The sequence below is a fragment of the Myotis myotis genome, unplaced genomic scaffold (assembly GCF_014108235.1).
Source record: "Myotis myotis isolate mMyoMyo1 unplaced genomic scaffold, mMyoMyo1.p scaffold_m19_p_18, whole genome shotgun sequence".
Taxonomy (NCBI): domain Eukaryota; kingdom Metazoa; phylum Chordata; class Mammalia; order Chiroptera; family Vespertilionidae; genus Myotis; species Myotis myotis.
This window is the reverse complement of record NW_023416322.1, coordinates 419,126-431,975: the sequence shown is the minus strand read 5'-3', so window position 1 is coordinate 431,975 and position 12,850 is coordinate 419,126. Positions and strand designations below refer to the sequence as shown.

At 54.1% G+C, this 12,850-nt stretch overlaps 3 non-coding genes across 3 annotated transcripts; 2 read left to right on the top strand and 1 right to left on the bottom strand.

Annotated features, from left to right (window-relative positions):
• Positions 1-10,756: 10,756 nt before the first annotated feature.
• TRNAE-CUC lies at positions 10,757-10,828 on the bottom strand. The gene has a single exon. It is a non-coding gene; the product is annotated as a tRNA-Glu (tRNA).
• Positions 10,829-12,082: 1,254 nt separating this feature from the next.
• TRNAL-CAG lies at positions 12,083-12,165 on the top strand. The gene has a single exon. It is a non-coding gene; the product is annotated as a tRNA-Leu (tRNA).
• Positions 12,166-12,653: 488 nt separating this feature from the next.
• TRNAG-GCC lies at positions 12,654-12,724 on the top strand. Its single transcript has one exon. It is a non-coding gene; the product is annotated as a tRNA-Gly (tRNA).
• The last annotated feature ends 126 nt before the right edge of the window (positions 12,725-12,850 follow it).

Sequence of the window (12,850 nt, the reverse complement as noted above, 5' to 3'; positions counted from 1 at the left end):
ACCCTCCAAACACAGAAGAAAGTTTTCAAGTTCAAGAAATAATTTTGTGCCCAGATGGCGTGTCTCAGTGGTTGAGCATAGATAGACCCATGAACCAGGAGGGCACAGGCCACAGGCGATTGCAGGCTCGATCCCCAGTGGGGGATGGATGTACAGGAGGCAGCCAATTGACGATTCTCTCTCATCATTGATGTTTCTCTCTCTCTCTCTCCATCTCCCTTCCTCTCTCTGAAATCAATAAAAACATATAAAATATTTTTTTAAAGATAATTTTGTTAAGAGAGCCGTAAAATAAAGGCTATATATCCTGTGCAGGTGGCTGTATAGTGTAAGTCAGCAGAACAACATGAAAAACCGTTAAAAGTCAGATTATGGGGCAAAAATAGACAAATGGAACTACATCAAACTTAAAACTATGTATTAGCCCTGGCCGGTGTGGCTCAGTGGACAGGGTGTGGGACTCTGGACTGAAGGTCCCAGGTTTCAATTCCAGTCAGGGGCACATGCCCGGGTTGTTAGCTTGATCCCCAGTAGGGGGCGTGCAGGAGGCAGCCAATTGATGATTCTCTCTCATCATTAATGTTTCTCTCTCTCTCTCCCTTTCCCTTCCTCTCTGAAATCAATTAAAAAAAATTTTTTTTAACTACATCAGCCTGGCTGGCATGGCTCAGTGGTTGAGTGATGACCTATGATCCAGGAGGTCACAGTTCGGTTCCCAGTCAGGGCACAGGCCCAGGTTGCGGGCTCCATCCCCCGTGGGGGGCGTGCAGAGGGCAGCAGATCAATGGCTCTCTCTCATCATGGATGTTTCTCTCTCTCTCCCTCTCCCTTCCTCTCTGAAAGCAATAAAAACATATTAAAAACACAACAGCTATACCAGTCAATAGAGTGCAAATGAGAGAAAACCGTTGTCTGGTGAGCTTAATATCTGTAATATATGAAGAATTTCTACAACTCAACAAAAACAAGTAACCTGATTTATAAAAATGGATAAAAGACTTGAATAAACATGTCTCTAAAGAAGACATATAAATAGCCAACAAACACATGAAAAAGACGTTCAATATCACTAACTGTTGAGAAATGCAAATCAAAACACAAGATGTCATCACCTCACACTCAGCCGGACGCCCACAAGACGTCACAAGACAGGAAGCAACACGCATTGGTGAGCATGTGCAGGTATCTGAATCCTGTGCACTGTTGGTGGGAATGTAAAATGGTGCCGCTGTTATGGAAATCAGTATAGAGACTCTTCAAAAAAATTAAAAATAGAACTTACCACATGATCCAGCAATCCTACTTCTGGTTATTTTTCCAAAAGAATTGAAAGCAAGATCTCAGATATCTGCACACTCGTGTTCACTGCAGCATTCTTCCCAACAGCTAAGCCAGGTGTCACCTCCGGGGAATGGACAAGCAGAAAGTGGTCTGTAATCCACGGCAGTCACAACAGGCAACCCGTCTAGGAAGAATCTGCAGGCGTTAAACTCAGAAAACAGAAAGCAGATGGTAGTTGTGGGGGGGGGGGGGGGGGCCGGGGGCGGGGGAGCTGCTTTGTACAAGGGGACAGTTTCAGTATCTCAAGCGGGAGCTCTGGAGAGCGGTCGCACCGCCATGTGGACAACACGCACCACCATGTGGACAACACGCATCTCCATGTGGGCAACACGCACCATGTGGACAACATGCACCACCATGTGGACAACACGCATCTCCATGTGGACAACATGCACCATGTGGACAACACGCACCGCCATGTAGATGACACACACCACCATGTGGATGACACGCACCCCCATGTGGATGACACGCACCCCCATGTGGACAGCACGCACCGCCATGTGGATGACACGCACCACTGACTGTCTAAAACGTTTCCGATGGCACTTAGCTCTCAAAGTTCAGTTTTCTCACCTGTAAAATGGACACTGTCTAGGTCATTGGTTCTCAACCTTCTGGCCCTTTAAATACAGTTCCTCATGTTGTGACCCAACCATAACATTATTTTCGTTGCTACTTCATCACTGTAATGTTGCTACTGTGATGAATCGTCATGTAAATATCTGATATGCAGGATGGTCTTAGGCGACCCCTGTGAAAGGGTCGTTCGACCGCCAAAGGGGTCGCGACCCACAGGCTGAGAACCGCTGGTCTGGGACCTAATAACAGCTCAATTACAAGAGGGCTCGTGTTTGTGAGTGCCCCGAGGGTTTTAAGCTTTGACTTTTGCTGGAAGGCGACTCCTTCTCCACGTGATGGGAGCTCGAGCTCACCTGTTTCTCTCTTCGGCAGAGAGCAGAGAGCGACCCAGACCTGGCGGCTCCGCGTGCGGGCCTGGAGCTCCCTCCTCGCCAGGCTTCTTCGCAGGTGGGCGCCTGGGCGTGAAGTTTCCTTATTTGGTCGTAATCTGGTCACGGTCGCATTACAGCCGGCTCCTTACCCCGCTCTCTTCCTGCCGCCTCAGCACCACCTCCTGAGCGGGCGGAAATGCCAGCTCCGCATTCTCGCAGCCCGCCGGCAGGTGCTTATCCCTCCCTGTCGGGCTGTGACCCTGTCGCTGGGCCTGGGTGGGCATCACCCGAATGGTGGCCAGAGGCGCCCCTCACTCTGCAGGGGGGACAGAGTGTCCGCGTCCAAATCATTTCAAAATCTGATTTTATGAGAAACGGTGCGGGGATTTCTGCTTCGTAACAAAGAAGAAAATAAAGGCAAAGTGTGACATCTGGTGCCAGCTGGTTCAAGCTACTGACACTGGAATTTCAGGGCAGAGCGTTCACTCATAGAACCACAGGCAGAGAACGCTAAAGCCCAAGGCCTTCCTGTGTATAAACAAGGAAGCCATGGCCAGACCGGGGCTGCGGCTGCCCCAGGACACCCCCTGAGTCCTGCCTCCACTCTCACCTGCACCTCCCACTCAGTACCTGCAGGTGACCGTGTCGATCTATCTGTCCATGTTGTCTGTCTTTCCATAATTCACAAGTAAGACCGTCAGACGGGGAGTTTCTCTAGGCCAGAGAGTCTCATGGATGTGTAACCCACTTTCCTGGAGTGTGTAAGTGGCCCCGAGAAGGCAAGACTGATCACATGCCTTGAGAATCAGATTTTATTCCCGAGTCCCACTGAGTGGCCTCCAATACCGACTCTTCTGTGTAGTAATGGTCAGAACGAAGGCTCGGGGCGAGCGTTTCTGACATGACACTTTGGAGGGAATATGTCCCTGAAGCTTAGGTGTGTATTTTCTCTCATTAGCAGATGGATGAGGACGTACTTCCAGGCCCGACATCACGTGAAGTGCATGACGGCACCCGCACCAATTTATAAACGAAACAATACGGGCCCTGGAGTTTGACACCAGGGAGTACAGTCATGATGGTATTTACCTAGAAAACCATCCAAATAATCGGTACTAAGAGGCCCTCTGTACCTCATCGAACCATGTTGGTGTGTTTATTGATTGACTGATTTCAGAACATAGCATCTTTTTACTGCTTCTCCCCTCGTAGCAAAATCAAACAGGTATGGTTCCTGTGGGATCAGGATTGATGGGTGGGCGTTGGTATATTGGCAGCAAAAAATACCTATGGCTGGAGGTTCATGGATTTCAAGGACAAATTTAAAATTATGTTCAGGAAAGAGTATCAAGTGTCAAAGTCAGAGAATTGTTCCAACTAGACCATCAAGAGGATTTGAGAGTCTGAGAGCTGGAGACAACGGAGAGAATGTTTTAGATGAATATCAAAGGCAATGCCTGCTGCCATTTGCTAAGTAGAGATGGACTTTCCATGTTAACCAGGATGTGGATCCACAGGCATCACCTGGCTGAGACTGGGGAAGAAACAGCTCCTGGTAAACCTGATAGACTCGATTCAGTGCTGACCACGTCTGCAGAGTGAAAGGACAAAGCAGAAACATACTCCCCTCACTCTCCCCTATCTTGCCTTGTAGGGCTGGGCCCTCAGCCCAAGCCCCCTCCTTTTCTGAGTGACCACAAGAATGCCGGTATTGACCCAACTCCCCCAACCACCACCTGAGTGGACCAATGAAGCTCCAGGAATGCAGCTAAGGTCCTGATAAGGCTATAGTGGGGGACGGCCCAAGCCTCAGAATGTGATGGTCACTTCCTGACCTTTGTGCTGTAAGACCCTGATGAAAAACCCTGACCTAAATGGCCAATCTCTGTAACCCACGTCCCCCCCTAAGCCCACCCAAATAACTAGCCCAAGGCCAAAAGTATGCTAGCCACCCGCCCTGTCTTTGTGTAACCAGACCCTAGCTGCACCCTGTCCCCCCCCACCCCAAGCCCTATAAATTCTTATAAATTCTTTGTTCTCTTGGGACTCGGGGCTCTCTCTTGCATCCAGTAATGGGGGGGGGGGGGGGCGCGGGGCAAGCGAGCTTGTATTAAAGACTCTGCTTTTGCATGGGACTGGCTGGCTCCCTGGTGTGGTCTTTTGGGGATCTTGAAATCTGGGCATAACACAGAGCAACGCTCTCCGACGGGAATGCAATATGAGCCACACACAAAGACTCCAATTCCCTAGTAGCCACATTTTAGAAAGTACAAATAAATAAATAAAAGCAGCAAATCATCCCATACCTAAAGGGGTGGTTTCTCTGGCATTTATGAAATTGCAAGTGTATCATGTTTACATTAATGCTTGTTATACATCCAGACGCACTCGCCACATTGTAAGGAGACAATCGGCACCGCCGGCATCGGTTCTAAGTCCTGGGAGCGGCCGAGGGCTGGAGCCTCCTCAGCACCGGCCGCCACCGCCCGCCCAGGCCCCGCGCGGCCACGGAGGAGGGCTCGAGTGACAAAGGTGAATCAGGTGCAGGCTTCTGTTAGACAGTCACAGCATCAGACCACCTGAGGGCCATGCGGGAGGGGCCGGCGGGGGGGGGCGAGATGACTGAAACTGGAGAGAAGCGCAGAGAACCCGTCCGCTGGTTCCGGCTTCCCCAAAACCAGTCAGTTTCACTTCCGGCCCGCAGCTGGGTGCCTGCCTTTGGCTGTCTTTGCGTTTCCCCCGCATGCTGACGGTCTGCCTGTCTTCACTGAATCTGGTTTGAGTGGGTTTTGTTTTCTTGCAGTCCACGCTTCCTCTGGGTGAGGAGTCATTAACATGCCCGGAGCCAGCTTCTCCCGCTGGTGTTGCGTCAGAGGCAGCCGGGCGGGTCTCAGGGGAGTGGTGGGAGGCCCGGGGCATCTGACTTACAATCTCCCCGAGGGCTGTCTCCTCGGTGCTTATTGCCAAACAAAGCAGGACTGCATAAGCTATTCTTCAAACAAAAGCACTTCAGAGAAAAAGTCCAACAAGTGATGCGCTCTCCCAGATTCCGCCATTGTCCACCTCCACTGTAACTCTTTTTAAAAAAAGATATTTTTATTGATATCAGAGAGGAAGGGAGAGGGAGAGATAGATAAAAACATCAATGATAAGAATCATTGATAGCTGCCACCTGCACGCCCCCTACTGGAGATAGAGCCCACAGCCTGGGACCCTTTAGTCCAAGCATGTCAAACTCAAAGGCTAACACAGGCCAAATAAAGAAGGTTTAGGTGTATGTGGCCGCAAAAAAACAAGCTTCCATTTTCATAGAAACGTAGGTTTATTTCGATAGAGACATGCTAAACACAAAGGGCTGAAATAAATGAGTGATTGTTAACATAAAATAATAGAACATTTTAATAAAAATTATTTTTTCTTGAACATTAACTTACCAGACACTGAATAACTACAGATTAATAAGCATAACGCAAATAAACCTATTTTTCTTGTTCTCCGAAAGAGAAATATTTCCTGTTGTGCACACCAAACAAGTCGGTACAACACTAATGACATGGCCATCAGCTGCTAAATTATTCACCACTAGTATTAGTGGAGAGAAATGGTGCGCTGTGCACAAGGGGTGTAAGAGAAATGAATACAACACGATTGTAGTAATCAGTCAATAGCGAACGTTGTAGTTTGTTATTAATAACTAGAGGCCCGGTGCATGAAATTCATGCAAGGGGCTTGGCCCTCACAGCCCCGGCTTCGTCGGGAAGGTCATCCGGAAGGACGTCCGGAAGATCGTTTGGCTGTCTTGTCTAATTAGCATATTACGCTTTTATTATTGCAGATTATGTATAACGGCAGGAGGATCCTGTAGGTCCACACCTTACCCCCCACATTGTGTGGTAAAAAATGGGCTTGTTGTGTTTAAAATGGGTTTGCACAATTTTTTGGAAACCCATGCACCTGTCTATAGGGCATTGAAGAGGGGAGAGTCAGGGCCTCTTCAAGAGGGGATATTAAAAAAAGGATAAAATTAATTTAATAATATATTTAACTCAGCATACAGGGTGTTCCAAAAAATGTAGCCACACTTGAACAGCTGAGAGCTCAGTTGTGAAAATGAAATGTATTTTAATAAACACGCCTTTATCATTATTCAAAGTGCGTGCACACATTCTGGGAACAGCCTGTAGAGGTGTTCTAGGTCTGCCCTCACAAAGTACCACAAACTCCGGGGCTGAAACGACAGAAGTGTATTGTTTCACAGTCTCAGAGGCCAGACCTCAGACCAAAGCATCAGCTCACTTCTTCACAGGCCCCCTCCCTGCTGACCAGCTGGTCACTTCACACGGCGGGGAGGGGGGGGGCGTCAGAAGGGCCTGGGGCAGAGGTTCTGAGAAGAACCCTCCCTTGCCTTGGGGCAGCTTTGGGGCCGCCCTTGATCCCTTGGCTTGTCGCAAAGAAACTTCAGGCTCTGCCTCCGCCTTACATGGCCTCCCTGGGTGTCTATGTGTCTGACCCTCTTTTTACAGGGAGACCAGTTATTAGATTTAGGGGCCACCCTAAGTCCAGAATGATTTTATCTTGAGGTCCTCAGCTAATTACACCTGCGAAGACCCTATTCCAAACAAGGTCACATTCTGGGTTCAGAGGAGATTGGAATCTTAGGGACACTACGAAGCCACTGCCATTACTGGGAGTAAAATCCGTTCACTTTTGCTCTCAGTGTGGAAGTGCTCCTGTTAGAGAGGAAGGTACTTAAATGTCGCAAGCGCGATCGTCAGCCCACCGCTACCGCCCGGAGGGCACAGGCTTGTCTGTCTGAACTCCACCTATGAATACCCTCATGGACGTTACATATTTGTCAACTGTCCTGGTCTCCTTTTCTTACTGATTTCTGAGAAAACATGATAGAGAATATAACTGACTTCCCTTGTCCAAATATTGCAAATGTTTTTGTTGTTCTATTTTTGCCATTTAACTCTGCATATGGGGATTTTGAGCAGTTGAATGTTTTTCAATAAAAAAACACGTGACTTGCCTGGCTGGTGTGGCTCAGTGGTTGAACCAGGAGGTCATGGTTCCATTCCCTGTCAGGGCGCATGCCCAGATTGCGGGCTCCACCACCAATGTGGGGCCTGCAGGAGGCAGCTGATCAATGATTCTCTCTCATCACTGATGTTTATTTTTCTTTTTAAAAAATCTTTACTAGTATTGTTGAAAGTATTACATAGATCCTCCTTTCCCCCCATTACCCTCTTCCAGCCACTCCCATCCCCCACCAGGCCCTCACCACCCCATTGTCTGTGTCCACAGGTTATGCATATGTGCATACAAGTTCATTGGTTGATCTCTTCCCACCCACCCTCCCTCCCCTGCCTTCCCTCTGAGGTTCAACAGTCTGTTCATGCTTCTATATGTCTCTGTGTCTATTTTTGATCATCAGTTTATTTGGTTCATTAGATTCCACATGACTGAGATCATGTGGTACTTATCTTTCTCCAACCGGCTTATCTCGCTCAGCATAATGCTCTCCAGGTCCCTCCATGCTGTTGCAAATGGTAAGAGTGCTTTCATTTATATGGCCCCGTAGTATTCCATTGTGTAAACACACCACAGCTTTTTTATCCAGTCGCCTGCTAATGGGCACTTAGCTTGTTTCCAAGTCTTAGTTATTGTAAATTGCACTGCTATGAACATACGGGTGCATATAAACATTGATGTTTCTCTCTCCCTCTCCCTTCCTGTCTCTAAAAATCATTAAAAAACAAAAAACATGTGACTTTGTCATACAAAGAAATAATCTACCCACGCCAATATTATAATTGCTCTGGTACCATGGTTTGAAATATGTAAGTTTGAATATTTGACCCATCACAACTGTATCGAGATGTACAGAGGCACTAAAGAAACAGTGAGCCTAAGACTCCCATAAGCCACATCCCAGGGACCCAAACCATTTTCCCACAATGTGTCAGAAAGAAGCATGCCAGCAACAAACATCAGAACCATACATAGCTAACATGACACCAGCTGCTCCAAAAGACAGATCTATGAAACCAGGAAATAGACTATAACTATGATTATTTGATACTAGAGGCCCAGTACATGAAATTGTGCACTGGAGGCGGGGGGATCCTTCAGCCCAGCCTGTGCCCTCTCCCAGTCCAGGACCCCCTTGAGGGATGTCTGGGACCCCTCGCTCCTTACCGCCTGCTCGCTGCTCCTTACAGCTAGGCTCACTGCTCTTTAGCTGAGGTGGGAGAGGCTCCCGCCACTGCCGCTGTGCTCACCAGCTGTGAGCCTGGCTTCTGGCTGAGCAGCGCTCCCCTTTGGGAGCACACTGACCACCAGGGGACAGCTTGAGTTGAGCATCTGCCCCCTGGTGTCAGTGCATATCATAGCAACTGGTTGTTCTGGTTGTTCCACCGTAAGGGTCCCTTAGGCTTTTATTATATAGGCTAGAGGCCCAGTGCACAAAATTCATGCACAGAGGGGAGGGTCCCCTCAGCCCAGCCTGCATCCTCTCCAATACAGGACCCTTCGGGGGATGTCTGACTGCCCCCTCACAATCTGGACTGCTGGCTCCTAATTGCTCACCTGCCTGCCTGCCTGGTTGCCCCTAACTCCCCCCCCCCCGCCCCCCCGCCAGCCTGATTGCTCCTAACTGCTTCCCCTGCTGGCCTAGTTGCCCCTAACTGCCTCCTGCTGCTGGCCAGGTCGCCCCCAACTGCCTCCTCCCTGCTGGCCTGGCCACCTCTTACTGCCCCCCTGCCAGCCTGGTCGCCCCATGCAAGCCTGCTGTTCAGTCATTTGGTTGTCCCTCACTAACCCCCCTGCCGGCCTGGTTGTAGGCAGCCATCTTGTGAGAGTGTGAGGGTTAATTTGCTTATTACCTCTTTATTATATAGGACTAGTGGCCCAGTGCACGAAATTCGTGCACAGGGGAGAAGGTGTTCCTCAGCCTGGCCTGTACCCTCTCCAATCTGGGACCCCTTGAAGGATGTCCTACTGCCAGTTTACAGGGATCCAGCCTAAACTGGCAGTCGGACATCCCTCTCTCAATCTGGGACTGCTGGCTCCTAACTGCTCACCTGCCTGCCTGCCTGCCTGATTGCCCCTAACCACTCTGCCTGCCAGCCTGCTCACCCCCAAATGGTGCCCCCGCCAGCCTGATCACCCCCAACTGCCCCCTGTGCCAGTGTGCTCGCTCCCAACTGCCTCCCCTGCCATCCTGCTCACCCCAACTGCCCCCCCTGCTGGCCTGCTCGCCCCCACTTTCCCTCCCCACAGCCTGCTTGCCCCCAACTGGCCCTCCTGCTGGTCTGCTTACCCCAATAGCCCCGCCCCCCACCAGCCTGATCACCCACAACTGCCCTCCCCTCTTGGCCTCTAACTGCCTCTACGTGGGCCCCACCACCATGGCTTTGTCCAAAAGAACAATCCAGAAGGTCTCCCAGTCTAATTAGCATATTACCATGGTGCATGGGTGGGGGCCGGCTGGTTTGCCCTGAAGGGTGTCCTGGATCAGGGTGGGGGTTTCCTCGGGGCATGGGGCGGCCTGGGAGAGAGGTCTGTGGTGGTTTGCAGGTCAGCCACGCCCCCATGGAGTGAGGGTCCCTGCTGGGGGAGGTATGGCCAGCCTGGGTGAGGGGCTGATGGCTGTTTGCAGGCTGGCCAAGCCCCTGGTGACCCAAGCTCCCAGCCCCTCCTGGCAGTGACAGGCGCTGGCGAGCAGGGTGTGGTCAGCAGCAGGATGGAGCGGGACCCCAGGGGGCACTGCCAGTTCTGTGCAAATAAACGGTCCTGTGAAGAGAAGCCCCTGTGACGGGCAAGAACTCCAGGTCCGGAGACCGGAGGCCCAACTAAAAGATTTGTCAAAATGCAGGGACACGAATGCCTGTTCCTGGACGTATCTCTGAGGTTCCAGTTCCACTGGCTGAGAAGACCCCCGTGGCTGATTGTGAGGAGAGCTGGAGAGCTCAGTCTTGTGGAAAACAGAGCCGGTGGTGTGAGATAGCTCACCGCACCACAACACACCAGCCGGAGAAAATACATAAAAGCAGTCAACTCGGAAAGCACGCCGCCGGCGGGGTGACCCACGGGAAGGTATAGATGCCGTTTCTGCCGGGAACCCTCCCCCGGACCCCTCTGGGGCGGCGGGGGCTGTCGATGGCGAGGTTTGTCCCCGATGCTGGAGAGTCCGAGTCCTGCAGCGGCCGGCTACCTGCTCAGGGCCACGGCTGGCAGACGGGCCGCCCTGGGCCCCCCTCGGGATCCAGGCGAGCTACCCCGCTGGAGGGGAAACACCGCAGGCCTCCAGCCGGCGAGGCGGGCAGAGGGCTGGGATGGGAGGCGTGACCGGGAAGGTTGGGCCCAGAGGTGCAGGGAGCAGGTGGCCAGGAGGAGGAGGAGGACGGCCTGCGTCGGCTAAAAGGTGGGTGGGATGCGGCTCGAGGACTAAGAAAAGCTTCCCTGACCGGGAATCGAACCCGGGCCGCGGCGGTGAGAGCGCCGAATCCTAACCACTAGACCACCAGGGAGCGGCGGACTGACCTGCGGGCCGGCGCCTCCTGCTCCCGCGCCGCCGTGCCCCGCGGGCGCCAGCGCCTCCGCCTTGCCCGTGCAGCTGCCCGGTGCCCTGCCCACCGTGCCCGCGCTCTCCCCGCCGGCCGCGCCCTGCACCAGGCCCACGACCCAGGGGCAGCCCCGGGCCCCGCACTCAGCAGCGGGGCCGGGAACGGCGCCGGGTCAAGACCGGCCGCGGTGCTCACCCCTGCCCACCGACCTCCCTGTGCGGAACGGCTCACGCCTCCCCCTGCCCTGGACGCCCTCCCTGCCGCAGCCGCTCCGCGGCGAATCCCAGCCTTTTCCGAGAGCAGGGCCCGACGCTCAGCCACGGAGTCGCCCCGCCGCCTCCGCGCAGCGCTCCCCTTGCAGGCCCGGCCGCCTCCGGGGCCTCTCGCTGCCCGGCTGCTCCTGTCCTCGGGTTCCTCGCCGCAGGGTCTCCAGCGCCCTGGTCCCCAAAGCCCTTCTCCACCGGGTGACACTGCCCGCACCGACGGGGCTCCCCCCGACCACTTGCGGCCCAGCTGTGCTCCGTCGCCAGTCCTTCCCCCGCACTGCTGGCGGCCGCTGGGCAGGAGCTGCGGCGGCGGGAGGCCTGGCTGGGGTTCGGCCACCGAGCGCCTGTCGGAGTGACGGGGAGCGGGGTGCTGGGGCCCAACCGGAAACAGTGGGGGTCTGGGCCCCCGAGCAGGGCAGAGGGCGAGAAGGGCCCACGTCTTCAACCTGCGCCAGTGACCAAAAAAGCTGCACGGCCTCCCCGGCGGGGAATCGAACCCCGGCCTCCCGCGTGACAGGCGGGATACTCACCACTATACTAACCAGGACGGCGCGGGGGCGGGTTCATAGACCGCCTGTGCGCGAGGCTCCCGCCTACCTGCCCGGGACACCCCCCCGGTCCCTGCAGCTCCACCCTGAGTCCCCGCGGCCCCCAATGAAGCAGCCGGTGAGCGAGCCTGAGCCCGACCCCGACACAGAGTGAGCGCTGCCCGTGGCCTCCAACCGGGGCTGCGCGGGAGGAGGCCCAAGAGGGCGAATGAGGCCCCGAAGCGGAGCAGGTTGGCGCGCCTCGTGCCCGGCCCAGGAAGGGGAGAGGCCGGTCGGCTGTTCTTGCTCCCCGTCGCCCGCTAACGCCCGTCCATTGGGCACCTGGACGGGACACACGGGGTGGAGGCCACAGGAGTTCACAGCTGGGTCCCAGCCACGTGAGCGTCCACACTCCAGAGCCTACTGTCAGGATGGCCGAGCGGTCTAAGGCGCTGCGTTCAGGTCGCAGTCTCCCCTGGAGGCGTGGGTTCGAATCCCACTCCTGACAGCTGTCTAAACTTTTGCACGAGCTTCCCCCGGCTGGATTGCATTCATCGCAGCCTTTTCCCGCCTTACAGTCGGTTCCTGACTGGCACCCTTGGGGCCCCTGCAAACTCTGGCCTCCGCCTTACACCCTCAGTTCACCGCCACTCCCAACCCGACCACAAATAGGCAGAAAACCCAGACGCTGGAGGGACCGTGGGCGCTCAGCTGGTCCCTCCACACGTCACCTGCCGGGGTTGGGATCCCAGCGCGGGCCAGGCTTGGTCCAGCTCCTGGTCTCTTCTGGTGACACTGACAGTCTCGCGGCGGCCGTGGACCGCCACGAACACGCAGCAACGGCCGCAGAGTCTGCCTGGGTCTCTGGGTCCTTCGGTTGGCTCTGCGCCGCGCAAGGGTCATAGACATGCCTGCAGCCTCGGTTTTGGGTCCCGCGCTGCCGTCTGCTCAAAAGAAATAGGTGTTGCTGTGGGACCTAGGACTGCCCCTGTCGGTGCATGGGTGGTTCAGTGGTAGAATTCTCGCCTGCCACGCGGGAGGCCCGGGTTCGATTCCCGGCCCATGCAGTCAGTTTCCTTTTTTTGGTCCCACCGCTCTGTTCGCGTGCACCTCGGGCTCCTTCCGCCATACCTCTTACAACACGACTACGGAGCCAAGCCTCCACGCCCAACACCTCTCTGGTCCCTCTTCAT